The 27,719-nt window shown below is 39.7% G+C and overlaps 1 pseudogene; it reads left to right on the top strand.

Annotated features, from left to right (window-relative positions):
* The first annotated feature begins 267 nt into the window (after positions 1-267).
* On the top strand, positions 268-26,532 carry LOC117449064 (NLR family CARD domain-containing protein 3-like; annotated as a pseudogene).
* The last annotated feature ends 1,187 nt before the right edge of the window (positions 26,533-27,719 follow it).

The raw sequence follows: 27,719 nt of genomic DNA, 5'->3' as shown, positions 1-27,719 counted from the left end.
CACAAACACTCCAGAGACGTGTTCTGTGTATATCTGGACCTGTAATATATTGATGAAAAACAGTATAATAGAGGACCTTTAAGTGAGGTTTTGAATGCATGATGTTTACTGGGTGATTTTCACACTGTGGTATTAATGTTTATTTAAATAACTTTGTTGATCTTCTTTTTAGCTCTATTTCCATCTCACTGAACAAAGTCCCGTATGTGAACTGGTTCAGCTGGTAAGGCTGGTTATGAATCAAGAGGAGCTGCAGACAGGTAGAAGTCAGATTGCCAGATGCCATTTTACAGCTCGAGGAGCAGGAGGAGAACAGGGTGAGTGTTAACACCAGGATCTGCTTTCTAACATTCACTCTGTTTTATTGGATGTCAGAACATCAGCGTCCTAGAGTCCAAAGAGACTTCTACAAGTGGTGTGAACTGGTTTTATTTCCTGTTTTCTGACTCATCAAAGCAACATAACATGCGACAGCCCAGCGCAGTCAAAATGGGGAGCGGCCTGTCGGAAGTCTGACTGATTTGATGTATTTGAACCAAGTGTTAAACTTTCCTGTCGGCTCCCAGACCGTAGTGGAGGAAGCAGGGGTGACTCTCTGCAGTCTTCCAGGGCCGAAGCAACACACTGCGGGTTCAATAACCCACTTTTCAATAAGGCAGACAGGCGAGCTGTTCTTTGGGAGGCCGTTGCATTTATTAAGGTCTTTGTTACAGATCTAACTTTGAAGACACTCGACAGACCTTTGCTGCTGTTTCGTTCATTTCAAACACACACACCACCGCTCGCTCTCTCTCCCTCGCTCTACCATGCGCACACACATGCACGCGCCACCACTCTCTCTCTCTCTCTCTCCTTCTCTCTCTCTCTCTTAAAGGGACAGCTGCCTGACTCTGCATGACCTTAATATCATAACACAAGTTTATTATTATGATGGTTATAATTTAAACAAGTGTGTGTGTGTGTGTGTGTGTGTGTGTGTGTGTCTCCAGTGTTCGTGGTTTATCTCTCAGACTGGAGAAGATGAGTGGTTTAAAAGATGAGGAAGAGGACACATCTTCAGTCTCCAGCTGTCTGTCTCTGAAGAGTGACTGGTCTAAAGACTTTCCTCTAAACTTCAGGAATGAACCTGGACCCTCGGACACAGAGTAAGAGTTTCTGCTGTAACCCGACCTGAAGAGGATCCAGTTTTTATATAATCTAATATATTAAACTGTTCTTTAATAATATCATGTGTGCAGTTTGTACAGAACAAAGGCTGCAGAGTTCAGCAAGCTAACATGATTTAAGGATATTTCAATATGCATTTATAGCATCATTGTATCAGTGGCATAACATGGTTTTAAATGGCAAAGATATTGATAAATACTCACTAGAAACTAAATATATCGTCCAAAACATGATTTACTACTTGGGCATGTTTATGATATATATGAGTGTTGTGTGATTACATGTAGAGTCAATGCAAAGACCCAGATCCGTGCCTGGCAACACCAATAAAGCAGTGGCGAACCGTGTCTATCACAACCGGACCTTCTGTAGAAGGGCGTTATAATGTCCGTCTTTTCGCTGAATTGTCGTCTTGAAAAGGGTACTCACAACAATTCCGCAACAACTTCCTCTTCACCTGTTGCATTTGTCTTTTCAACGTTAAAAACAATAAAACGGCATGAATTGCTTCGTCGCATTCATTCAGATCCTCTGTCTCGAGCCAGTTAACTACGGGGCCTTCTAGACAGTGGCGGCTGGTGGAAAATATTTTTGGTGGGGCTGTTGATATAGTGAGTAAAACAATCTTTTTTTATCGCATCGCTCTAGTCGCTCGAGTTTCACCGCGGCTGCCAGCTGTGTTTACTCGCATCATTCAAACAAGACGCGCTGGCTCGGGACCTACAACTACAACAAAATGAACATATTTTACCGTGATTAAATTGTAATACACGTTTCTAAATGATGCCGACGTAACAACATACTGATACCGGTTAGTAAAAACCATGAATTAATGCTTTGACAAGTCTGCAGACAGACGGCAGAGAAACACCTTTTAGAATGTTTGTTTTCTGAATGGAGATTGGGTCGACCAGGCTAAGCTAACGTTGTATATGCTCATTCCACACTCATAACAACGGCCTACAGACATAAATAAACCAGCGACTGTATTCGCCATGACACAGACAGTGCCGAGCTGTGCGGGGCCCGTTTTTGGTTGCGTTTTGAAGGAGTTGGGACTACTTTTCTCCGCGCCGTTCCTAATGAGCTTGCTTTAAAAGAAGAAACACTCAAAACAACCAGGACGAGGGTTAAACAAAAATCTGTTTTAATCATAAACGGTAATAATGCAATACCATATAATACATTACCATACAAAGCCATATCATATGAGTAATGTCAGGAGTATGCCTACTCCTGTCCTTGTTCACAGGCTGCCCCGACCTCCCGGTCCGGGCCGCGCGTGAAGAGAGGACGAAGCAACAAGTTGCACGTCCCAAAACCAACAAAGGGGTGGAGTTTCATTTGGGAGATACCAAAACGCTATCTCACAGGGAATCAGCGCGGGCAGCTTTGAAAGCCACAGGTGTTGGGAAGGCCTGCAGGATGCACCTCATTAAAATCTATCGATGGTTTAACCCAGAAAAACACTCTGGGATAATCTTTTCACTCAAAACAGAAATCACCATTAATTCTGCATCTTCCTTCTTCACAAATAGCTTAAAACACTCTTTTGATAAACAGGTAAAAAGTCAAACAAAAAGACTATTGCGCTAATCTACTTTTAAGAAAAAGGGAACATTGTTTCAGGAATCTATAAAAAACCTCTCTATATGGTAGAGGAAAAATGTACTTTTTGTTCCTTCAACTATTAACACACAGGAATGTATAAACCCACACATATACTATTAAAGATATGTAGACTTCCCTGAAACATGTCCTGCCAGAGATCTTAAACAGAATATACTCTCCCCCACCAAGCACCCTGTCCTGCATACCTTCACCTCCCCCACATAGCAATAAAACCCAGTTTACTCTTAACAGCCCTTTGTCTATCGCCATTTTAGTCCTCACATTTATGAAAGGATAAAACAGAGAAATCACTATAAAACACAAACACAGGTATTGTTTGAACAGTATTCACTTAACTGCTACTATTGATAATTACCAGAGAAACTCAAAGGGACCTCTTTTAATATCTGGAAATTGCAACAAGACTTTCTGCCATTTCAAATGTAACACACTTCTTCGGTACAATATCTCACATCAATTTCCACAATTTCCACTTGGCCTAGTACCGGCTAGCGGGTCCTAATTCACAGTTTTTCTGGCCCCATAAATCGTGGTTCTAGGGCCAGGAACAACCAGGCTGAGTCGGGCTGAGGATGCTAAACTAGAGAGAGAATCGCTGGCAAGGGGGCTACAACTACAACAAGATGAACATATTTGACCGTGATTTAATTGTAATACACATTTCAAAATGATGCCGAATTAACAACATACTGATACCGGTTAGTAAAAACCATGAATTAATGCTTTGACAAGTCTGCAGACAGACGGCAGGCGAAAAACCCTTTAAAATGGGTGTTTTCTAAATGGAGCTAACGTTATATATGCTCCGACCGTCCACACTCACAACAACGGCCTATAAGACATAAATAAACCAGCGACTGTATTCTCCATGACACAGGCAGTCTGTGGTTTGTACTTGTTTAACTTCTGTCTAGTTTCTGAACAGATTGTATCTGTCCCCGGCTGTTTGAAGAGCAAGCATGGGAAACAAAAGACAGCATTTACCTGTTTGCATCCAGCTAGCCTTCCTGGTGTACCAGCTATGTGAGAAGCCTCGTTGATACGTTTTGTCTTTTTCACGAGCTTGCTGCGATATATACAAATCGGGTTGGTCCGGTCCAAGGTCTTTAAGCAGCAGTTTATTTCCCAAACTTCTCCTTTCGAAAGGATTGGAGAATAGCTCTTGCACGGAATTGGGTGCGGACCGAGGTCCGGCGACTCCACCTTCACACGAAGCTATTCTCATCCAACTACTGCGTCACCTTGGTCACTCACGAGTAGTGCTGCGTACCTGGACTCACATTCAGGTTCAGGTCCGGACTCAAGTCCAGAGGTTCAGGTTCAGGTCCGGACTCAAGTCCAGAGGTTCAGGTTCAGGTCCGGACTCAAGTCCAGAGGTTCAGGTTCAGGTCCGGACTCAAGTCCAGAGGTTCAGGTTCAGGTCCGGACTTATAAGTCCGGACCTGAACCCATGGCTTGTGTCAAGTGGTGTGAGTAACTAAAGTGAACTTATTGTGAGCTAATTATCAATTGAAAATTAACAATAATCAACTCAAATTCAAACTCGTCAGGTTTATTGCGCTCCCTTCCAACTTGTGTCTACATTTCTCTACAAAGTACAAATGTAAAAAAAACACTTTTTGCCACTTAGTCTACAAATGACTTATGACAGCAACTACAGTGAACTACTACAAAGTTCAAACATTTATTTCATTTACCAAACTAAAGTAACCAAACAGTCCCTGAGCTGACTGAGCCTAAATCCCTAAAGCGTTGCTGAAAGGTAGAGTGTAGAGTAGACTATACGCATTACACTGTTACACACCTACTATACAGTATACACTACACTGTAGTGACTGGACAGTCAGAGTGTACTGTACTGTCTGTACACCATGTCTTTTCCACAACTCTACATGTGACATTACATACTACATACAGAGTGAAGTACATACATACTGTTAGAAATTAAAATCAATGTTGATATGGCGTAATTTTGAATTAAATACACTATTTAATTTAAATCAGTTTTATTCTGAAAAAACCGGAAGTTCACACTAACTTCATACTTTATTCTGAAAATTCTTCATTTCCGGTTAGCATTAGCATGTGGCAAAACGCTACGTTTTCAAACCGTGAATCGAAGGTGAAATGACATGTGATGTTGTACACTGAGCACACTGGGATTAGCACTCATTTATTGACGCTGAATAACGTTTATCAGGGAATGTTTAAATAACAACAGACACCAGAATATACGTAAGTGCTAGTTTTTTTGCGAGTCCAAGTACCGGTTCCCGACGTTCCGGTTTTAACCGGACTTGAACCGAAACTTTTTACAAGTCCAGTACCGGTTCGGCTTGCCGGTACGCAGCACTACTCACGAGTCTAAAAAACAACTCACGTCAACACACGTAAGCAACGTGGGCGCCAACGTGAGCGCCCTCGTGACCAAAATATTTGACGGCGCTGATTGGCTGAAATTATGTTTCGGCAGCACAGTTTACAATTGAGACTTTTGCAACGTGCTGGTTGCTGCTGTTTGGCTCGGGGGCTCCTTGCACGGCGCCCGGTAATGATAAACTAATGCCATGGGCAAGGCCAGGCAGGATGTGACTTATCAGTAACTTTAGACATCGTAACACAATTTTAAACGAGATTTTATTGTAGATTATACATTTTACTGATACCAATTGTATGATATTTACCTTGTTCATTAAAAATAAAAATATAAAATATATATATTTTTTAAATATATTGTTTTTAAAAAATTTTTTTTTAATTTAATATATTTTTTTATATATTTTGTTGTATGTGGGAAGAGGTGGGGCGGCGCCCCTGGCGCCCCTATTGGCCTGCCGCCACTGCTTTTAGAGCACCCTAGAACCGAGGGAAACTCTGAAAGAATACGCCCATTGGTTACAAATCAATATATGATTGGTTGATCAAACTGTCAGTCCAAACGTACGCTCTCATTCAGTGCAACGGCCAGGGCATTCGATCAAGGATGTAGAATACCTTGTTGAAGGATATTCTACCCAGAGACCCTGATTGGTTGCTTTCTGTCATGATTCTTGTGTTATGTCACGTTTTAGTTGTTTATGTCTTGTTATGGGTGTGTTTCTGTTCTCCTTGTCATGTTTTCCTCCCTGTGTATTGTCTGGTCTTTTCCCCCGGTGTTTTCATGTCTGTCGTTAGTTTCCCTGGTGTGTCTAATTTCCTGATTGTTTTCACCTGTCACCCCTTCTGTGTCTCCTGTGCTCTCAGTGTCAGCCCCGCCCCTGATTGTTCCCACATGTGTCTTGTTACCCTGTGTTTAAATTCCCCTGCCTCCCAGTGTTCAGTGTCAGTTCGTTTTTGCCTTTGCCCTGGAAGGTCTTGTTTCTTGTCATGGTCAGGTCTATGCTTTTTGTCGATTGCCATGGTCAGTGCTTTACTCTCGTCTCTTGCCACAGTCAGGTCTATGCTTTTTTGAGGTCTTGATAAGTTTGATCCTCACTACGTGAGCGTTTTCATTTTTGTTCTCCATTTTGTAGAGATAATTTTTTGCTGTTCATTTAAAAATAAAGTATCTTACAAATACTTTACCTCTGTCTCCCGGGTCGTGCAATTGGGTCTTATCTCCTAAGTGCCTGAGACCTTAACACTTTCTAACACAAAACCACTGAAATGCATAGTGCATGGTCCGAGAAGGACAAACAAATCAACGTAACACTGTAATATTACAGATCAACAACACAGATACCATTCTCATTTATACATTTTATTTCATTTTATTTATATAATTAAATCAATTTTTGTTTTATCTGAGTGTTCCAGGGTATTCTCTGAATACCTTGAAGGCCCTGACGGTTCGCCACTGCAATAAAGTGAGAGGTGAAATTCATGTCACCTGCGTATTCGTTAGGGCTGCACGATTCTTGCTCAAATGTGAATCACGATTTTCCTCCATAAGAATTGAGATCACGATTCTCATCGTTTCAATGAAAATATTTATTGCACTCTTACTCTTAGACGTCACGAGAGTACAATGAATTTAAACAGACAACATTTGTCTCTCTTGTAACAAAAACATAACTTTGTCTTTAGTCTGTAGTTGCTGAATACTGAACAAACATTACTACATTCAAAATGTGGAACCTGGAGCCAACTATTGTGGCTTTAAACAGACACCATCAACATCAAAGTGCTGGACTTAAATCCAAGTCTCAGTTTCTTGTAGCAAAAACATAGAGTAACTCAAATGAATTTGACAGCCAACTACTGTGGCTTTAAACAAAGTGCTTGACTTAAACTCAAGTCTCTCTGGTAACAAAACATACAGTAACTAAAATAAAGATATTGCTGCTGCCTGAGTGCTGAACATAAAAAATAGAATTTTTGCAGCTTTATAATAACAAAATGTAAACTTTGCAGTAGCACCTGTCCACAGTGACAGGACACCCAACTACTGTACAACAACACCAACCTGTTTGTTACAGGGAGGAATGCACTTAAGTTACTCAAAATACCTCACCACAGTGCTGAATATAAAAACAAAACAGTCACAGCTTTAGAATAATAATATAAAAAAAAGCCTAGCCGGCTAGCACCCAGTTCAACTACTGCACTTAAAGGTTCTTGTACTGAAAAAACATAAACTTAAACAAAGTGCTAGACTCCACTGAGTAGTAATGTCACTGAATCAAAAGGATTAACTTGAATACTGCAGTCAGTACTGAATATAAAAACGGAACAGAACATAAAGTTACAGCTTCAGAATAAATGTAAATAAAGCCTAGCTGCCTAGCTACTAGCACAGTCCATCTACTTTTTTCGGCACAAGCACAACTTCCCTCTCGCCAGAGTCGCCACCGGGATTTTCATCGGTGTTGTTGTCATTGTCCTCGACCTCCTCGTCACTCATTTCTGTGTCACTCATTTCTGTTTTTCCTGTACTACTAGGCGCTCTCGTCACTCTTTGCTAATCAGTGCTAATGCTAACGCTTCTGTAAACATAGGTTTAAAGTGCTCATGTTCTTTTGCGCTTGTTTTCAAAGACCTGGTTGCTTATTCCTTCCGCAAAAATTGGCGTTAACACTGCATGAGAGGAGGAGAGACAGACAGAACACTACCATTTGGATGCGATCATGGTACTTTAATGTTAAATGTATAGAGTATATTTGCTTTACATCGTTTAAGTATGATTGACATTGCAAGATGGTATTATTCAGAAGCAAAATAATAAAAAAATCCGGAAAAAAAATCAGCTTGACGTCATAGGATCGCCGTAATTTAGAAATGAGATCGCTAGGTGTCTGAATCGAGATCACGATCTTTTTTCGATTAATCGTGCAGCCCTAGTATTCGTGCAGCGTGAAACGTTTCATCTTTCACTTCATTTCATTTTTATTTGTTCCGTTCATGGTATGCACAACTTAATGTATAACAAATATTTACAAAACATGTCTCTAAAAACACCCTATTGACCGAAAAGGAGCAGGGAGAAGAAAATAATCTTATATTTCCTGCCCCTTTCTAAAACGAAACCACACATCACAGCATCGTAGGATAATAAGTGAAACACAAAAACTTACTAACAAAATTACTTAGTTGACAGTTAACGGAAAAAACAAACAAAAAAACAACAACACCAAAACATCACATGTGCAAGGATAAGTGCAGCACCCTCACCTGAGTCCTTCTGGAGGAGAAGAGTCTTGAGAGAGACGTTTGTGACGCTCTGCCCTTTGGTGGGAATCAGCTCCACTAATGTAAAGTGTTCATCTCCACAGAGGGAAGAGGAAGAGTGGTGGTCCTGTGGAGGAGCAGCTGTCCAGCTGTGCTCTGTGTCAGGACGTCCTGAAGGATCCAGTCTCTACCAGCTGTGGACACTGGTTCTGCAGACAGTGCATCGCCTCATACTGGGAGCAGAGACCTCCATCAGGAGACCCCTCCTGTCCCCAGTGTGGAGAAAGACCCAGAACCAGAGCTGGACTGCAGACAGCCAGTCAGACCAGAACTGTCCGAGGTAAGAGGCCGAACACACGCAGCGTCTTATTCCTCTTCCTGGTTCCTTTGTTTCTGAATAGGTGTACTGTTGTAGAGCAGAGACAGTAAGCTGTTTATACAACATTTAAACTCAGTCTGTTTGTTGTTGTTTTATTGTTATAATTAGATTCTCAGAGCATTGTCCTCATTCTCTCACGTTTCCTTCTCTTCCAGCAGATAGTGGTCTGCAGAAGGTTCTAGATGAACATAGGCTCAGTCTGAGGAGGAGATGTGAACGTGTGACTGAAGGAACTGGTCAAAGTGAAACCCTCCTCAACAGGATCTTCACTGAGCTCTACATCACACAAGGCCAGAGTGAAGAGGTTAATACCCAGCATGAGGTGAGGCAGCTGGAGACAGCCTCCAAGAAGAAGCCCCTCCATGACACTCCAATCAAGTGCCAGGACATCTTTAAAGCCTCACCGGACCAACAGACTCCCATCAGAGCGGTCCTGACCAACGGAGTCGCTGGAGTTGGAAAAACCTTCTCGGTGCAGAAGTTCACTCTGGACTGGGCCGAGGGTTTGGGAAACCAAGATGTCAGTCTGGTGATCCCGCTCTCCTTCAGGGAACTGAACCTGATCAAAGGTGAGCAGTACAGTCTTCTCAGGCTACTCCATGTTTTCCATCCAACCTTACAGAAGGTCACAGCAGAGCAGCTGGCTGTCTGCAAAGTGCTGCTCATCTTTGACGGCCTGGATGAAAGCAGACTTTCTCTGGACTTCAGAAACAGTGAGGTTGTGTCTGATGTCTCTCAGCAGTCCTCAGTCAACGTGCTGCTGACAAACCTCATCAGGGGGAAGCTGCTTCCCTCGGCTCTCGTCTGGATAACTTCCAGACCTGCAGCGGCCAATCAGATCCCTCCTGAGTGTGTGGACAGGGTGACAGAAGTACGAGGCTTCACTGACGCCCAGAAGGAGGAGTACTTCAGGAGGAGAGCGAGTGATGAAGACCTGTCCAGCAGAATCATCTCTCACATCAAGAGCTCCAGGAGCCTCCACATCATGTGCATGATCCCAGTCTTCTGCTGGATCACTGCTGCAGTTCTGGACCACATGTTGACTACAGACCAGAGAGGAGAGCTGCCCCAGACCCTCACTGACATGTACTCACACTTCCTGCTGGTCCAGACCAAGAGGAAGAAGCAGAAGTATGAAGAGGGACATGAGACGAGTCCACAGCAGCTGACGGAGGCTGACAGGGAGGTTCTTCTGAAGCTGGGGAGGCTGGCGTTTGAACATCTGGAGAAAGGAGACATCATGTTCTACCAAGAAGACCTGCAGCGCTGTGGTCTTGGTGTCACCGAGCCTCAAAAGAGAGAGTGTGATCTTCCAGAAAACCGTCTACTGCTTTGTTCATCTGAGCGTTCAGGAGTTTCTGGCTGCAGTCTACGTGTTGCACTGTTACACCAACAGAGACACAGCGGTACTGAAGGACTTCCTGCAGGGAGTCTATAATACCAGCACTGATCAGGATTACTCATCCCTGCCTGTCTTCCTAATGGGAGCCATGGAGAAATCCCTCCAAAGTGAAAATGGCCACCTGGACCTGTTTGTCCGCTTTCTCCACGGCCTCTCTCTGGAGTCCAACCAGAGACTCTTAGGAGGCCTGCTGGGTCGCACAGACAACAGACCAGAAACCATCCAGAGAGCCATCAGCAACCTGAAGGAGATGAGCAGTTCTTCAATCTCTCCTGACAGGTGCATCAACATCTTCCACTGTCTGACAGAGATGAAGGACCTCTCAGTACATCAGGAGATCACAGAGTTCCTGAAGTCAGAGAACAGATCAGATTATCTCTCTGATATCCACTGCTCTGCTCTGGCCTACATGCTGCAGATGTCAGAGGAGGTTCTGGATGAGTTTGACCTGGATCAGTACAAAACATCATATGAGGGAAAACTGAGACTGCTTCCAGCTGTGAGGAACTGCAGGAAGTTCAAGTAAGTCCAGATGTGATTAACTTTATAATCTAATGTGGATCAGGAGTTTAATTATTCAAATAAACACTATAACATTTCTGCTGTTTAAATACTGAGAGCAAAATAAAACCAACACTGTTCTTCTATTTATTTATAATAATAGTTGAACTGAAGCGTTCCTCTCTTCATATTGAGTGATGGAGGCGACATGTCAAACACATGGAGGGCTTGAGAGGTTTCTCAGCATGTGATCACACCACACAGCAGGACTTACAGTTATCACAGAAACATGTTATTATTACTTTCTAGTAGTTTCTTTATCATTCAGGGTTCGTACGTTCGTTGAAAACCTGGAAAAGTCATGAAATTCAAAATGCAAATTCCAGGCCCTGGAAAAGTTATGGAAAACAATATTTTTCCCAAAGTTTTGGAAAAGTCATGGAAATGTAACGAAAGTTGCGTCAAATATAATTTACATTTTATCTAATCGCCGAAATAATCTGCGGTCGCGAGCTGTTATGTGCCATCATGACGCGCATGGTGTTATTTTTTTAATTTATGAAGCGCGAGCTGTGTGCTCGAGTCTTCCTGCCTGTCGGCTGAACTCTGCTGCTCCGGGATGACGGTCAGCTACATTAGCTACGGTGCGTTCGTTAACTGTGCGGAGTCACTGTGGCACAGACTGAGCTGCTGTTAGAACGGGCCGTTCAGGTGTTCAGAGCAGAGCGGCAGAGCGTGATGTGAACTGAAACGTTTTTCTGTCGCAATATTATTTAAGGAATCGTTGAGCTAGCTAGCTAGCATACATTGTCACTATCTGCTAACGTTAGCTTTAGCCTTCGTTTTCTAATAGTTGTTTTCATAGGCTATAAACAGAGGTGGTATAAGTATAGATATTGTACTAGAGTAAAAGTAGAAGTACTCAGATCTTGTACTTGAGTAAAAGTAAAAGTACCAGAGTGTAGGAATACTCTGTCACAGTAAAAGTCCTGCATTCAAAATGTTCCTCAAGTGAAAGTAGAAAAGCATTCTCATCAAAATATAGTGAAAGTAGCGACAGTGAAAGTAGTCGTTGTGCAGATTGGTCCATTTCAGAATAATATATATGATATGTTTTATAATGATTGATCAAAGTGTTCTCAAAGCTGGTGAAGGTGCAGCTAGTCTGAATGGCTTTGTAGACTGCAGGGTAGCTGGTGGATTTACTCCAGGTGGAACTAAAGTCTGATTCAACACTTGGTTAGATTTCACATCATTCATCCACATCTGTGAAGTAACTAAAGGTGTTAAATACATGTAGTGGAGGAAAAGTACACCATGTACCTCTGAACTGTAGAAGTACAAAGTATCAAAACATTGAAATACTTAAGTAAAGTACAAGTATCTCAAAATTGTACCCAAGTATAGTACTTGAGTTTATGAACTTAGTTACTTTACACCAGTGGCTATAAAGATAGAAAGACTAAGCCTTGCACAGAGGCATGAAATACAAATTCAAAATGCTCAACAGTGCTGCCAAAATTATAAACTGACTGCTACACAATTAAAATAAATGCTTTTTATATATTTCTATTAGATGTGACTCTTTAGCGTTTCTGTTATTATTACCTGCTGCTTCAGTTGTTCTGCTAACATCCTGTTATTCCTCATTTTAAAGCTGATATTCCGTGGGGTCGGGGGCTCGGGTCCTCGTCACCTTTTTCATACCTGATGAGTTTGCATCCCTGACTACAGTTGCTTCAGCGTGTAGAAGCTAGTAAGCCTACTATTTGATTGTTTTAGTTAGGCACAACATGTTTCATATGCGGACCTTATTTTCCTGTTCCATGTTCAAATAAAACATTTTCGGTGGTAATTTATTTTTGGTCATGGAAAATGAGGTAAAGGTAATTGAGAAGTCATTGAAAAGTCATTGAAAATCATTGGTGAAAAAGTGTATGAACCCTGATCCTTAAACACATGTTTTTATCATAATATGTTAGAGTTTAAAATAAGATCTATATCATTCCCCACCAATAACAGAGTTATGTCTTAATGAAGATATACTGGGAAGATCTGATACAAAAATAAATATATTATAACTTTATTGGTTTGTTAATTGTGTTTGTGTGCGCAATAAATGCTCAGATGCTCAGAGAAGCCAAAACATCCTTCTTCCATCATTCACATCCAAATGTTAACTAACATTTCAATATGTACATCTCTAATATCGTCAAGTGATTCATTTAATTTCTGTTTCTCTGGTAACAGTCAGTGACAGCAGGAGCACAGACATGTGATCAGATCACACTGACAACTCATTACACTCTATTATCATATATTATATTAAATGGACCAACAGCAAAGGTCTATCAGAACATGTGACATATTTTTTCATCAAATGCTTGAAGTTAATATAATGTTTCCTCTTTTTAACACATGTTCTAATATATGTTTTATTATAGACTCACTACTGACTATGAACTCTCGGAGACTGAATGTGAAATCGTGGCCTCAGCTCTGAAGTCTGACCCCTCCCATCTGAGAGATCTGGACCTGAGTCAGAACTATCTGGATGATTCAGCAGTGGAGCTGCTGAGTTCTGGACTAAAGAGTCCAAACTGCAGACTGGAGGCTCTCAGGTCAGTTCACTGACTGCAGTTCATATTGATCTGTTTGTGATTTTCTGAATTTGAACAAATACAATGTTATTTTCATTTGTTCCGTTTCTGCTAACGACTGAATATCGATCAGAGTAACAGAGAGAAGGTGAATGTGTGAGGGAGAGAGTTTGAGCTTCCACAGACTCACCCTGTGCTCCAGGAGTCAGTGTAGATGCTGTCAGTACTGAGCAGCTGTGAGGGAGATGAAGGAGTTGTTCAACATCTGATCAAAGTTAAAGTTCCAGATTATCAGTGGATTGTTTCTGCATCATCTCTGACATTAAAACCCTGTTTGACTCTGAACGGATTATTAAACCTGGAGTTATTTCAAACAGGAACTTTGTTTTCTAAAGTGACATCATGTTTTCTTTATTCAGACTGAGGGGCTGCAGGTTGTCAGAGATCAGCTGTTCTGCTCTGATCTCAGCTCTGAAGTCCAACCTCCATCTGAGAGATCTGGACCTGAGTGAGAACCCTCTGAAGGGTTCAGGAGCGGAGCTGCTGAGAGATCTTCTGGAGAGTCCAGACTGCAGACTGGAGACTCTCAGGTCAGTTCACTGACTCTCTGTTACAGTACATTACATTACATTGCATTTAGCTGACGCTTTTATCCACAGCGACTTACAATTAGTGCATTCGACCAGGAAGACACAACCTTGAAGAAAACAGAATCATAAAGTACATCAGGCTTCATAGAGCTAAAACATTTCAAGTGCTACTCAACTGGCTTCAGATAAGCCAGTCCTTTATTAGTATATAAGTGCTTTGTTAATAGTTCTATCGCTCGAAGTGGAGTCGAAAGAGATGAGTTTTCAGTCTGCGCCGGAAGGTGTGTAAGCTTTCTGCTGTCCTGATGTCAATGGGAGCTCATTCCACCATCTTGGAGCCAGGATAGCAAACCCACGTGTTTCTGCTGATGGGAACTTGGGTCCCCCACATCCATAAAGTTGTAAATGTCTTTATATTCATGTTTCATTTTTAAGAGTAAGAAGTAAGAAGTGCAGACAGACATGTTGACTGTTTCTTAAAGGAACTGTAATAGATGTTGTTGTAAAAAGTAAATCTATGTATTTAATATTTAGTAAACGATAACGTCTGAATAAAGGTCATCTGAAGTCATTTTAGTTTTACATTGTGGTGGGAATTTATTCATCAAATGTGGATCGAGAGTCAAAGCATTCAGCTCTTTGTGGTATTTCATTCCTTGAAGAAAGTTCAGTCGGTCTCACAGAGAGCACACAGTCTGCAGAGAGGAAGACGAAGAGTAGAGTTTGGTTTGCATATTTAAACACAGAGAGAGGAGAAAGGGAGGGGGGAGCTTGGTGATGATGAAGGAGCATTCTGGGAGTGAGGGAGTGAGGGAGGCCGTATCAGGAAGTTCTCAGTTCACCTGAGGTGAAGGTCATACTGTTGGTGCACATAGAGAGTCACTAACAACACTGCAACACATCTTCTCAATAAGGACTTCTCCCAAGCTTAGCTAAGAAGTGTGAGAAGTAGTAAATATAGATAAACATTAGCAAATAAGAATCACACAATGATATTATTAAAGTAAGTGAGTATAATATGTTTCTGTTGCATACATGATAAAGTTCACTTTGTGAAGTAGACAGATGTTTCTGTTCAGATTCATTTAAATGTTGAGAAACATCTGATTGGATTATAAACAGGTTTTTATCCTCATCATGTTTTCTTTCTTCAGTCTGAGTGGCTGCAGGTTGTCAGAGATCAGCTGTTCTGCTCTGGTCTCAGCTCTGAAGTCCAACCTCCATCTGAGAGATCTGGACCTGAGTCGGAACAATGCTCTGCAGGATTCAGATGTGGAGCTGCTGAGAGATCTTCTGGAGAGTCCAGACTGCAGACTGGAGACCCTCAGGTCAGTACGGGGTCTCTGCTGGTTCAGCAGTATTGTATGAAACACAGGGAGGTGTTTCTCTCACTGGGAAACAGATCAGTGATGTTACCCACTGACTGCAAGCTCTCTCATTCTTCCATCAACTAGAGCAGTGGTTCCCAAACTTTTTGTGCCCAAGGCACACCAAAGGACAAGTAAAAATCTCAAGGCACACCTATTGTGCAAAATAGCCCTTATAACACGTGTTATCACTCATATCATGTAAAATATCTGTATTATGTGCATAATTATTTACTAATGCCAAATAAAATGTGACAAAGACAACTATATTACTCATGAAATATTTATTAACGAAATATTTCAGAAATGAATTTGAAACGTTATCAAATTAGGCTTCATCAAAGCAGCAACACACTCATTTAAACCAGACAGGTCACAACATTAAAAATGAGACAAAGGAAATTCAGCACAGAGAACTGTCAATGCAAGGAAGCTGCATTGTCCATGGTCCTGAACTACAAATTATAAATATAACATTTCAGCAGAGATGGGGTCGTTACTAAAAAAAAAGTAATATATTACATATTACTTTAAAAAAAAGTAATATATTACACTACTTCGTTACTCTCTACATAAAGTAACTAGTTACTTTACTCGTTACTTTACTCGCAGGGCCGGCCCGCCCCTCCCTGCAGGCAGATCACGCAGACTGCTAAAGTTTCAAATGTTCTCTTTAGTTCAGTTTCCATTGTCGCATAAGACTGATCCAGATCCTGAATGTTTTCCTATCTGACCGTGGCTGTCCTCTGTCTCCTGCTATCTGACCGTGGCTGTTCTCTGTCTCCTGCTATCTGACCGTGGCTGTCCTCTGTCTCCTGCTATCTGACCGTGGCTGTCCTCTGTCTCCTGCTATCTGACCGTGGCTGTCCTCTGTCTCCTGCTATCTGTATATTTTGCGCAGTCTATCTCTGCTCACGCTGTTGCGTCAGCGTGTTCTCCTGCGTGTTGGCCATGTGTTGCACTGGAACCAGACACCGCAAAGACTTCAGCCGAGCACGTACAATAACCCTCCTTACCAGCAGGCGGCGGGAGTGTGTATTCGTCATTCAAAACAGGCAACAACCGGAAGACAGAGAAGAAGAACAGACTGTGATATAAACAAACACATAGCGTGTGCGGTAGCTCTACCTTAGCATGTGTTCTTTGCAGGTGCTTGTTGAGGTTTGACGTGGTGTTTACAGCAGTGGATAACAGCTTCTGGCCTGGACACAGTTTGCACCTCACCTTCACATTCCTGTCTATTCTTCGGATGAACTCAAAATAATGGGCATACCTCCACCCCTCGAGAGTTATCGCTGACTCAGCCATGTTTATGCAGCACTGCACGTGGAGATGTGGATGCGCAAGTCGCGCAGATTACGTACATATAAACCTACAAAGTACTGATATAGTAAATTAAATATAATTATTTTTGTGTAGTTGTATATTGCAATTATAACGTATGGTTGTCACAAAATCCCACGGCACACCAGTGTGCCGCGGCACACCGTTTGGGAACCACTGAACTAGAGAAGGCCAGCTGAAAATGCAAAGCCACGTTTAGTCAGTCATCAACTTTCCACCAGACATATGGGGTTTGACAGAAGAGTGGAAAAGGTAGTCTGTTTTTGATGGGATGTTTTCAGCTCCTTGACTAATGGCTGTTACTTCCTGTCATGCAGCTGAGAGCTGTGGCAGTCAGTCGTAGTGTTTGAGAGAAGATATGATGGGATGTAAAGCATGAGATCAGGACTCTGAAGCTGACTCAAAGAACAAACACTTATTTTAAACTGGATCCATAACTGTTGGATTGTGTTCATCCCTACAGGATCAGAGATGAGACGATCAGAGCCACGATCCAGAAGACCTGTGAGTACTGAATATCCTCCATTCATCCAGACATGAAACTCTTTGATGGAGCATGTCCTCGGAGGAAAACAACACTCTGGTTTCTCTCTTCATCATTTTGGCTGTTTCTCTTCACAACAACTGTCTATCAAAACAGTGAGGCGTTCACTGACACTCTGTAAAATGTAAATAAACTCTGAAGAATAAAACGCATGAAAACATCGACATTATAACCAGTCCGTTACAGTATTACCCAGAGGTGTGGAATCGAGTCACATGACTTGGACTCGAGTCACCAATTTGATGACTTGAGACTCGACTTGACAAAATCACAAAACACTTGCGACTCGACTTGGACTTGAACACCAATGACTTGGGACTTGACTTGGACTTGAGCCTTCTGACTTGAGGTGACTTGATACTTTAATTCAGAGGTCTCCAACACGCCGATCGCGAGCTGCCGTTAGAAGAGCAGACTCCCGTTGGGGAGAGCAGAATCTCTACTCTTGCTGAGAATCCTTGCAGGTAGGGGCGGGACTTTATTTAGCTGGGCCACCATGCGGCCAATCATATGCAAGGACACACTAGGATCATACCATTATGTGAAAGAAGGGTGGGGGGCACAGCAGGTGTAGTGGTATAGGCCAGCTGCACAGAGTGACGGGGAGACGGATTTAAATGCAAGCACGTCGGAAAAATCAAGAAATGAGCGAAAACCGAAAAAATAAGGCAAGACAAGTTTATTTATATAGCACCTTTCAACACAATGCAATTCAAAGTGCTTTACAAAAAACGAAAGACATTAAGAAAATGGCATTTAAAATCAGTCATTAAAAATAAAAGCTAATAAAATAAACATTAAAAGAAAAAATACATGGGTAAAAGTTACAGTGCAGTTTAAGATGTGAATATATCAATTAAAAGCAGCGACAAAAAGAAAAGTCTTTAGTCTGGATTTAAAAGTAGTCAGAGTTGTAGCAGACCTGCAGGTTTCTGGGAGTTTGTTCCAGATATTTGGAGCATAAGAACTGAACGCTGCTTCTCCATGTTTAGTTCTGACTCTGGGGACAGAAAGCTGACCAGTCCCTGAAGACCTGAGAGATCTGGATGGTTCATAGTTTAGCAGGAGGTCAGAAATGTATTTTGGGCCTAAACCATTCAGTGCTTTATAAACCAGCAGCAGTATTTTGAAATCTATTATTTGACACACAGGAAGCCAGTGTAAAGACTTCAGAACATGAGTGATGTGATCCACTTTCTTAGTGTTAGTGAGGACTCGAGCAGCGGCGTTCTGAATCAGCTGCAGCTTTCTAATACATTTTTTAGTGAGACCTGTGAAGACACCATTGCAGTAGTCGAGTCTACTGAAGATAAAGGCATGGACAAGTTTCTCCAGATCCTGCTGCGACATTAGTCTTTTAATCCTAGATATATTCTTTAGGTGATAGTAGGCTGATTTAGTAACTGTTTTAATGTGACTGTTGAAACTCAGGTCAGAGTCCATGACTACACCTAGATTTCTGGCTGTATCTGTTGGTTTGAACATTGCACACTGAAGCTCAGCGCTAACTTTTAAACGTTCTGCCTTGGCTCCAAAAACCATTACCTCAGTTTTATCTTTGTTTAATTGGAGAAAGTTCTGACACATCCAGTCATTGATTTGTTCAATGCACTTACTCAGTGTTTGAATTGGAGCATAGTCTCCTGGTGAAATTGTTATGTAAATGTGTGTGTCATCCGCATAGCTATGGTAACTTATTTTGTTGTTTTTCATTATCTGAGCCAGTGGTAGCATGTAGACGTTAAAGAGAAGAGGCCCCAAGATGGAGCCTTGAGGTACCCCACATGTCATATTTGTCAACTCAGATGTGTATTTACCTATAGAAACAAAGTTGTTTCTGTCCTTTAAGTAGGATTCAAACCAATTTAGAACTGTTTCCGAAAGTCCCACCCAGTTTTCCAGTCGGTCGAGTAATATGTTGTGGTCAACAGTGTCAAACGCAGCACTGAGATCTAATAATACTAACACTGAAGTTCTGCTACTGTCTGTGTTTAAGTGGATGTCATTGAAGACCTTTACAAGAGCAGTCTTAGTGCTGTGGTTTGGACGAAAGCCTGACTGGAACACATCGAAACAGTTATTTAAATGCAAGAAATTACTCAACTGTTGAAAAACAACTTTTTCAATGATTTTACCTAGAAATGGGAGGTTTGATATGGGCCTGTAATTGTTCATTACTGAAGCATCTAGATTATTCTTTTTTAAGAGCGGTTTAATGACTGCAGTTTTCAGGGCCTGTGGAAAAATACCTGAGGGGAGAGATTTGTTTACTGTATGAAGTAGTTCTGAGATCTGAATTTTGTCAGTGAAGAAGGAGGCACATTCATTGCCCTGGTGGATAGAAATTCAGAGGCTACTGGGGAGTTAGTTAGTCTGTCGACGGTAGCAAACAAGGCACGTGCATTGTTTTTGTTTTTGGTAATGATGTCAAAGAAGAAAGACTGTCGTGCGTTTTTCAATTCCAAATTATAAAGGCCAAGTCTCTCTTTATAGATTTCAAAGTGAACCTGGAGATTTGTTTTTCGTCACCTGCGTTCAGCTTTTCGACACTCTCTTTTTTCTGCTCTCACGGTCATGGCCTTTCTCCATGGAGATATTTTCTTCCCAGTCACTTTCTTTACCTTAATTGGAGCAATGGCATCTATAACATTTTACATTTTTGAATTAAAATGATCTACTAGCTCATTTACTGAGATGTTAGCAGGGGCAAGTGTGGAAGAAAAATTCTGAGTAAACATTTCCCTAGTATTTTCAGTTAAATATCGCTTTGTGGTTATCTCTTTTTGAACATTTTTGTGAACAGAAATAGAGCTCTCAAAGAAAACACAGGAATGGTCAGAGAGTGCACCATCAGTCACCACAACCTTAGAGATATTCAGACCCTTTGAGATAATTAAGTCCAGAGTGTGCCCCTTATTGTGCGTGGGCTCCGTCCAATGCTGAGTCAGTCCATAGTTATCAAGAACACAAAACAGTTCTTTAGCCCCTCTGTCCTGGGGGTTGTCAACATGGATGTTAAAATCACCAACAATGACTAGACGGTCAAAGTCAATACACACTAGGGATCGACCGATATGGCTTTTTCAAGGCCGATACCGATACCGATTATTAGTAATCAAGGAGACCGATAACCGATATTTGGAACCGATATACATTTGCAGTAAAATCAGAAAATCTTGGTGTCAAAATGTAGAATAACACAAACTCCAACACAACTCAACACAACTTCTTTGAAATGCATTTAAGCATAGCCTATATTATGTTTAATGAACTTTTAAACATCTTACAACTGGTTTCCTCTCTGTGCCCTTTTCTTTAGTGCAGCCATCTGCTATGAGTTAGAGAGAGACAATAAGTGGGGCTGCAGGCTGCCATGCTTAACTAACAATAATGCTTAATTTATTATATCAAACCAATGCCTATCTATCTAGCATGACATCCCAATAAGCTGCTAGCAACTGCAAACCACTAGTGCTAGCTAATGTTTTGCAAACTATTAAAAGTGAGGCTATTACAGTAGACCTAACGTTAGACTAGTAGCCTCACTTCTAATATTTTGCTAAACATTTGCTAAATACATGTTGGCTAATGAGCTTCACATATCAACCTGAAAAACTGCGAGGCTTCACTCGCAGCCCCCCCTCCGCACCACAGTTACTCCGCTGCGAGACGCTGCACGCTGACTGACTTCCCGCGTCCCTGTGTAACTGGGAAGCTGATAGAATTGGATCAATAGATCGTGCTGTTTTTGCAACTTCAGCAAAGGGGATTGGGATGTTTATTGAACTTCGGCTTTCAACTGATTTACCTTCGAAACACATGTATGGCTCTGCCGCTCAGCGCTGCTGCTTGCTTCAGTCTGTGTCTGCGTTCGTTCGCACCTGCCTGTAATCTGAGAAGGTCCCGCCTCTCTGGCTGGCTCCCGCCCGGAAAATCTTCAGTGTTGATTGACACTTCAGTAATAGCCTATCAGATAGCGCTGTGGGCGGGACATTGCTCGTGTACAGAGAGTGGTGACTGCAGACAGAGAAACGGCCGCATCAGAGCCAAAGTGTTATCGGCAATTTTATTAAAAAAAGACTGATACCGATAATCGGTCAAATGATGAATATCGGCCCCGATAATCGGTCGACCCCTAGACAGCAGTTCAGTAAAGGTATCAAAAAAGATTGCACTGTATTTGGGTGGTCTATAGATATTTAGGAACAGAGCTCGAGAGCAGCATTTCAGCTGAAGGGCCACATATTCAAAAGAAGCAAAGTTCCCATAAGATGTCTTCCTGCATTGAATGGAATCATTGAACAAAATAGCAACTCCACCCCCTTTCTTATGCATTCTTTCCTGACTCATAAAACTAAAGTTGGGAGGGGTTGATTCGATAAGAACAGCTGCACTGTTATTTTGTTCAATCCAAGTTTCCGTTAAAAACATAAAATCAATATTGTGCTCAGTGATAAAATCATTGATTAAAAATGTTTTACCTTACTGATCCCTCTTAAATTAGAAAAAAACACATTACTTTACCAGCAGAGAGAAAATTGATTATTACAGTATTAATGTGACTAATAAAGAGCGGTTTGATTATTAAGTATTATTCTGTTGATCAATGTCATTACATTTGGTGAAAAGCACATAATGACTTGTTTATCACTCGTTTTGTCAAAGTTTAGGACTTGGACTTGACTTGAACTTGAGCGCAAAGACTTGAGACTTGACTCGGACATGCAAAACAATGACTTGGTCCCACCTCTGGTATTACCATCAAAATATACTTCAGTACAAGTAGAAGTACTCAGATCTTGTACTTGAGTAAAAGTAGAAGTACTCAGATCTTGTACTTGAGTAAAAGTAGAAGTACTCAGATCTTGTACTTGAGTAAAAGTAGAAGTACTCAGATCTTGTACTTGAGTAAAAGTAGAAGTACTCAGATCTTGTACTTGAGTAAAAGTAAAAGTACTCAAATCTTGTACTTGAGTAAAAGTAGAAGTAGTACTCAGATCTTGTACTTGAGTAAAAGTAGAAGTACTCAGATCTTGTACTTGAGTAAAAGTAGAAGTACTCAGATCTTGTACTTGAGTAAAAGTAAAAGTACTCAGATCTGGTACTTGAGTAAAAGTAGAAGTACTCAGATCTTGTACTTGAGTAAACGTAGAAGTACTCAGATCTGGTACTTGAGTAAAAATAGAAGTACTCAGATCTTGTACTTGAGTAAAAGTAGAAGTACCAGAGTGTAGGAATACTCTGTTTCAGTAAAAGTCCTGCATTCAAAATGTTCCTCAAGTGAAAGTAGAAAAGTATTATCATCAAAATATAGTGAAAGTAGCGACAGTAAAAGTAGTCATTGTGCAGATTGGTCCATTTCAGAATAATATATATGATATGTTTTATAATGATTGATCATGAAAGTGTTCTCAAAGCTGGTAAAGGTGCAGCTAGTTTGAATGGCTTTGATAGCTAAGTCAATATAATGAGATAACTAAGTCAATATAATGAGATATCAAGTCAATATAATGAGATATTAAGTCAATATAATGAGATAGCTAAGTCAATATAATGAGATAACTAAGTTAATATAATGAGATATCAAGTCAATATAATGAGATATTAAGTCAATATAATGAGATATCAAGTCAATATAATGAGATAGCTAAGTCAATATAATGAGATAACTAAGTCAATATAATGAGATAACTAAGTCAATATAATGAAATATCAAGTCAATATAATGAGATATCAAGTCAATATAATGAGATAGCTAAGTCAATATAATGAGATATCAAGTCAATATACTGAGATATCAAGTCAATATAATGAGATAGCTAAGTCAATATAATGAGATAGCTAAGTCAATATAATGAGATAACTAAGTCAATATAATGAGATAGCTAAGTCAATATAATGAGATATCAAGTCAATATACTGAGATATCAAGTCAATATAATGAGATAGCTAAGTCAATATAATGAGATAACTAAGTCAATATAATGAAATATCAAGTCAATATAATGAGATATCAAGTCAATATAATGAGATAGCTAAGTCAATATAATGAGATATCAAGTCAATATACTGAGATATCAAGTCAATATAATGAGATAGCTAAGTCAATATAATGAGATAGCTAAGTCAATATAATGAGATAACTAAGTCAATATAATGAGATAGCTAAGTCAATATAATGAGATATCAAGTCAATATACTGAGATATCAAGTCAATATAATGAGATAGCTAAGTCAATATAATGAGATAACTAACTCAATATAATGAGATAACTAAGTCAATATAATGAGATATCAAGTCAATATAATGAGATATTAAGTCAATATAATGAGATAGCTAAGTCAATATAATGAGATAACTAAGTTAATATAATGAGATATCAAGTCAATATAATGAGATATTAAGTCAATATAATGAGATATCAAGTCAATATAATGAGATAGCTAAGTCAATATAATGAGATATCAAGTCAATATACTGAGATATCAAGTCAATATAATGAGATAGCTAAGTCAATATAATGAGATAGCTAAGTCAATATAATGAGATAGCTAAGTCAATATAATGAGATATCAAGTCAATATACTGAGATATCAAGTCAATATAATGAGATAGCTAAGTCAATATAATGAGATAACTAACTCAATATAATGAGATAACTAAGTCAATATAATGAGATAGCTAAGTCAATATAATGAGACAGCTAAGTCAATATAATGAGATAGCTAAGTCAATATAATCAGATAACTAAGTCAATATAATGAGATAGCTAAGTCAATATAATGAGATAACTAAGTCAATATAATGAGATGTCAATATAATGAGATAGCTACGTCAATATAATGAGATAGCTAAGTCAATATAATGAGATAACTAAGTCAATATAATGAGATAACTAAGTCAATATAATTAAATATCAAGTCAATATAATGAGATAGCAAGTCAATATAATGAGATATCAAGTCAATATAATGAGATATCAAGTCAATATAATGAGATAGCTAAGTCAATATAATGAGATAACTAAGTCAATATAATGAGATAGCTAAGTCAATATAATGAGATAACTAAGTCAATATAATGAGATATCAAGTCAATATAATGAGATAACTAAGTCAATATAATGAGATATCAAGTCAATATAATGAGATATCAAGTCAATATAATGAGATAGCTAAGTACAAATAATGAGATAACTAAGTCAATATAATGAGATATCAAGTCAATATAATGAGAGATATCAAGTCAATATAATGAGATATCAAGTCAATATAATGAGATAGCTAAGTCAATATAATGAGATAACTAAGTCAATATAATGAGATATCAAGTCAGTATAATGAGATAGCTAAGTCAATATAATGAGATAACTAACTCAATATAATGAGATAACTAAGTCAATATAATGAGATAGCTAAGTCAATATAATGAGACAGCTATGTCAATATAATGAGATAGCTAAGTCAATATAATCAGATAACTAAGTCAATATAATGAGATAGCTAAGTCAATATAATGAGATAGCTAAGTCAAAATAATGAGATAACTAAGTCAATATAATGAGATATCAAGTCAATATAATGAGAGATATCAAGTCAATATAATGAGATATCAAGTCAATATAATGAGATAGCTAAGTCAATATAATGAGATATCAAGTCAATGTAATGAGATATCAAGTCAATATAATGAGATATCAAGTCAATATAATAAGATAGCTAAGTCAATATAATGAGATAGCTAAGTCAATATAATGAGATATCAAGTCAATATAATGAGATATCAAGTCAATATAATGAGATAGCTAAGTCAATATAATGAGATAACTAAGTCAATATAATGAGATATCAAGTCAATATAATGAGATATCAAGTCAATGTAATGAGATATCAAGTCAATATAATGAGATATCAAGTCAATATAATGAGATAGCTAAGTCAATATAATGAGATAACTAAGTCAATATAATGAGATATCAAGTCAATATAATGAGATATCAAGTCAATGTAATGAGATATCAAGTCAATATAATGAGATATCAAGTCAATATAATGAGATAGCTAAGTCAATATAATGAGATAACTAAGTCAATATAATGAGATATCAAGTCAATATAATGAGATATCAAGTCAATATAATGAGATAGCTAAGTCAATATAATGAGATAACTAAATCAATATAATGAGATAGCTAAGTCATTATAGCCTAATGAGATAACTAAGTCATTATAATGACTTACAGGATTTTTTTTTTTCCTGTGGCGCAAACAGGCTTCCATACTTATAACATTACTTTGCAAGGCAAGCACAACCAAAATAAGTTTGTAAAAGCAGAATTTGAACACTTTTTCTGTGCTCCTACAATATGTTTGTATAATACCATTACACCCTGAGCGTACAAGTACACAATAGCGATCGTTTACTGTTTCAACTGGCATGCTGTGGCATTTAACCTCATCACCAACCGCAAACAGACAGACGCACACACACACACACACACACACACACACACCCACACACACACACACACACGGATAGCAGGGAGATCGCGGTCATTTACGCTGACTTGTGAGAAATCTTTCCATTTTCGATCTGTGTTCACACACTGAGAATTATAACAATATTAGCCAAGTAACAGTTTGCGCTTTAGCTTACAACGACCCCTGATAGATCTCGCGAGAATGTGTATAAATATATATATGCATATTCATATATTTTAATCGACTGACAGCCCTAGTTTTAATACATGTAGTGGAGTAAAAGTACACCTCTGAACTGTAGTGGAGTAGAAGTACAAAGTATCCCAAAAGGGAAATACTCAGGTAAAGTACAAGTACCTCTAAATAGTACTTGAGTACAGTACTTGAGTAAATGTACTTAGTTCCTCTCCTGATCTATAAAGCTCTCCCAACATATGCAGGTTAGCATCCGGCAGCTTCTATGTGCTGGGGACCCGTATTGTACATTTCTATCATCACACTTTGGGCTCCTCAACATGTGTGGGTTCCCAGCAGGACTCTCTGAGCTGCAGACACATTCTTTCTGTGACTTTGTTCCAGATATTTGGAGCATAATAACTGAAGCTGTTTCTCCCTGTTCAGGAACTCCCATCCCCCGAGTCCTGCGGCAGGAAGCGCTCCTTCCCTCCAAGAACTCCTGGACCCTGCAAGCTGGTCCAGAACCAGAGTCCCAGTGAGGAGTCCAGCCAGTCGACCTCTCAGAGTTCAACAAAACTACAACATTATTAAAGACCATGTTTAAAGTTAAAAAAGGATGCTTTCAGACTGAATCCAGAAGTTTCTCAAGCTGCAGTCAACGCAGATCATTTGTGAAATATATAAAACAATTATAAAACTGTAATAAGAATTACTTAATTAATACTTTCTTTGGACATTTTATTTACATTTCTTTTAATCAAATGTTTCTGACTTTCTATCAGAGTGCTTTTCTCATGAATTAACGACTTCAATCTTCTTTCTTTTCTTGTGTATTTCATAAACAGGATATTGTTGTTTGTCCTTATATCCTGATTGAAGAGTCAGCAGTAAAGCAGCCAGGCGGTAACGGTCAGCTGGCATGTGTATCCGTTCATTGGCTCATATGTGTAGCATGTTTAATGGCAGTGTTTTGAAAATGGCTGACAGGTGAATATGTCAGATCTCTGTGTGTTACTCAGAGAACCGTGTGCAGGGTTTTAGAAAGTGCAGAGTTGAATTGCAGATTGTGTGCAGAGCTGAAAATGTGTTTAGAGTTCTGTTTGATTGAATCCAGCCAGTGTTGCCGCAGCAAAGCATAAGGGCTCAGAGCTCGGACCTATTGTGTTCACATTATATACGCTTCCTTTAGGCAATAAGGAATGACTCGGGACATTTTCATTGTTCTGCGGATGATACTCAATTATACACAATATAGACAAAAGTATTGGACCACCTACACATTAGAGAGATACCGCAGGTCCTTCGTTCCTGCAGCAGTCAGACTATATAACCACCACGACCCCTAGTAGACCCCCCTCACAACAACAATCAATCAATCAATCAATGTTTATTTATATAGCCCAATATCACAAATGTTACATTTGTCTCAGTGGTCTTCACAGTGTGTACAGAATATCAGTATGACAATACGACACCCTCTGTCCTTAGACCCTCACATCGTACAAGGAAAAACTTCCAAAGAAAACCCAGTTTAAAGGGAAAAATGGGAGAAACCTCAGGGAGAGCAACAGAGGAGGGATCCCTCTCCCAGGACGGACAGACGTGCAATAGATGCCGTGTGTAAATTGAAAAGATAATACATTTGCAACATAGGTAGTCCAAATGTTTGGAAATGCATGTGTGTATAATAGGAAGATGAATCCCACGAGGATATCCATCCAGGACCGATGATCCAGGACCACAGCCACGACTCAAGATCCAGCGCTCGCGATCCAGGACACAGGACCGCAGGATCATCCATGACTCCGGATCCCAGCGTATATAGACACCAAAAAGAAAGACATTTGGGGAAGCTGGGTTAATCGGAACATGAGTGTACACGGGTATAGA

This window comes from Pseudochaenichthys georgianus, chromosome 7 (genome assembly GCF_902827115.2).
Source record: "Pseudochaenichthys georgianus chromosome 7, fPseGeo1.2, whole genome shotgun sequence".
NCBI classification, from domain to species: domain Eukaryota; kingdom Metazoa; phylum Chordata; class Actinopteri; order Perciformes; family Channichthyidae; genus Pseudochaenichthys; species Pseudochaenichthys georgianus.
The sequence above is the reverse complement of the archived record's forward strand: the minus strand, read 5'-3'. Positions and strand labels throughout refer to the sequence as shown.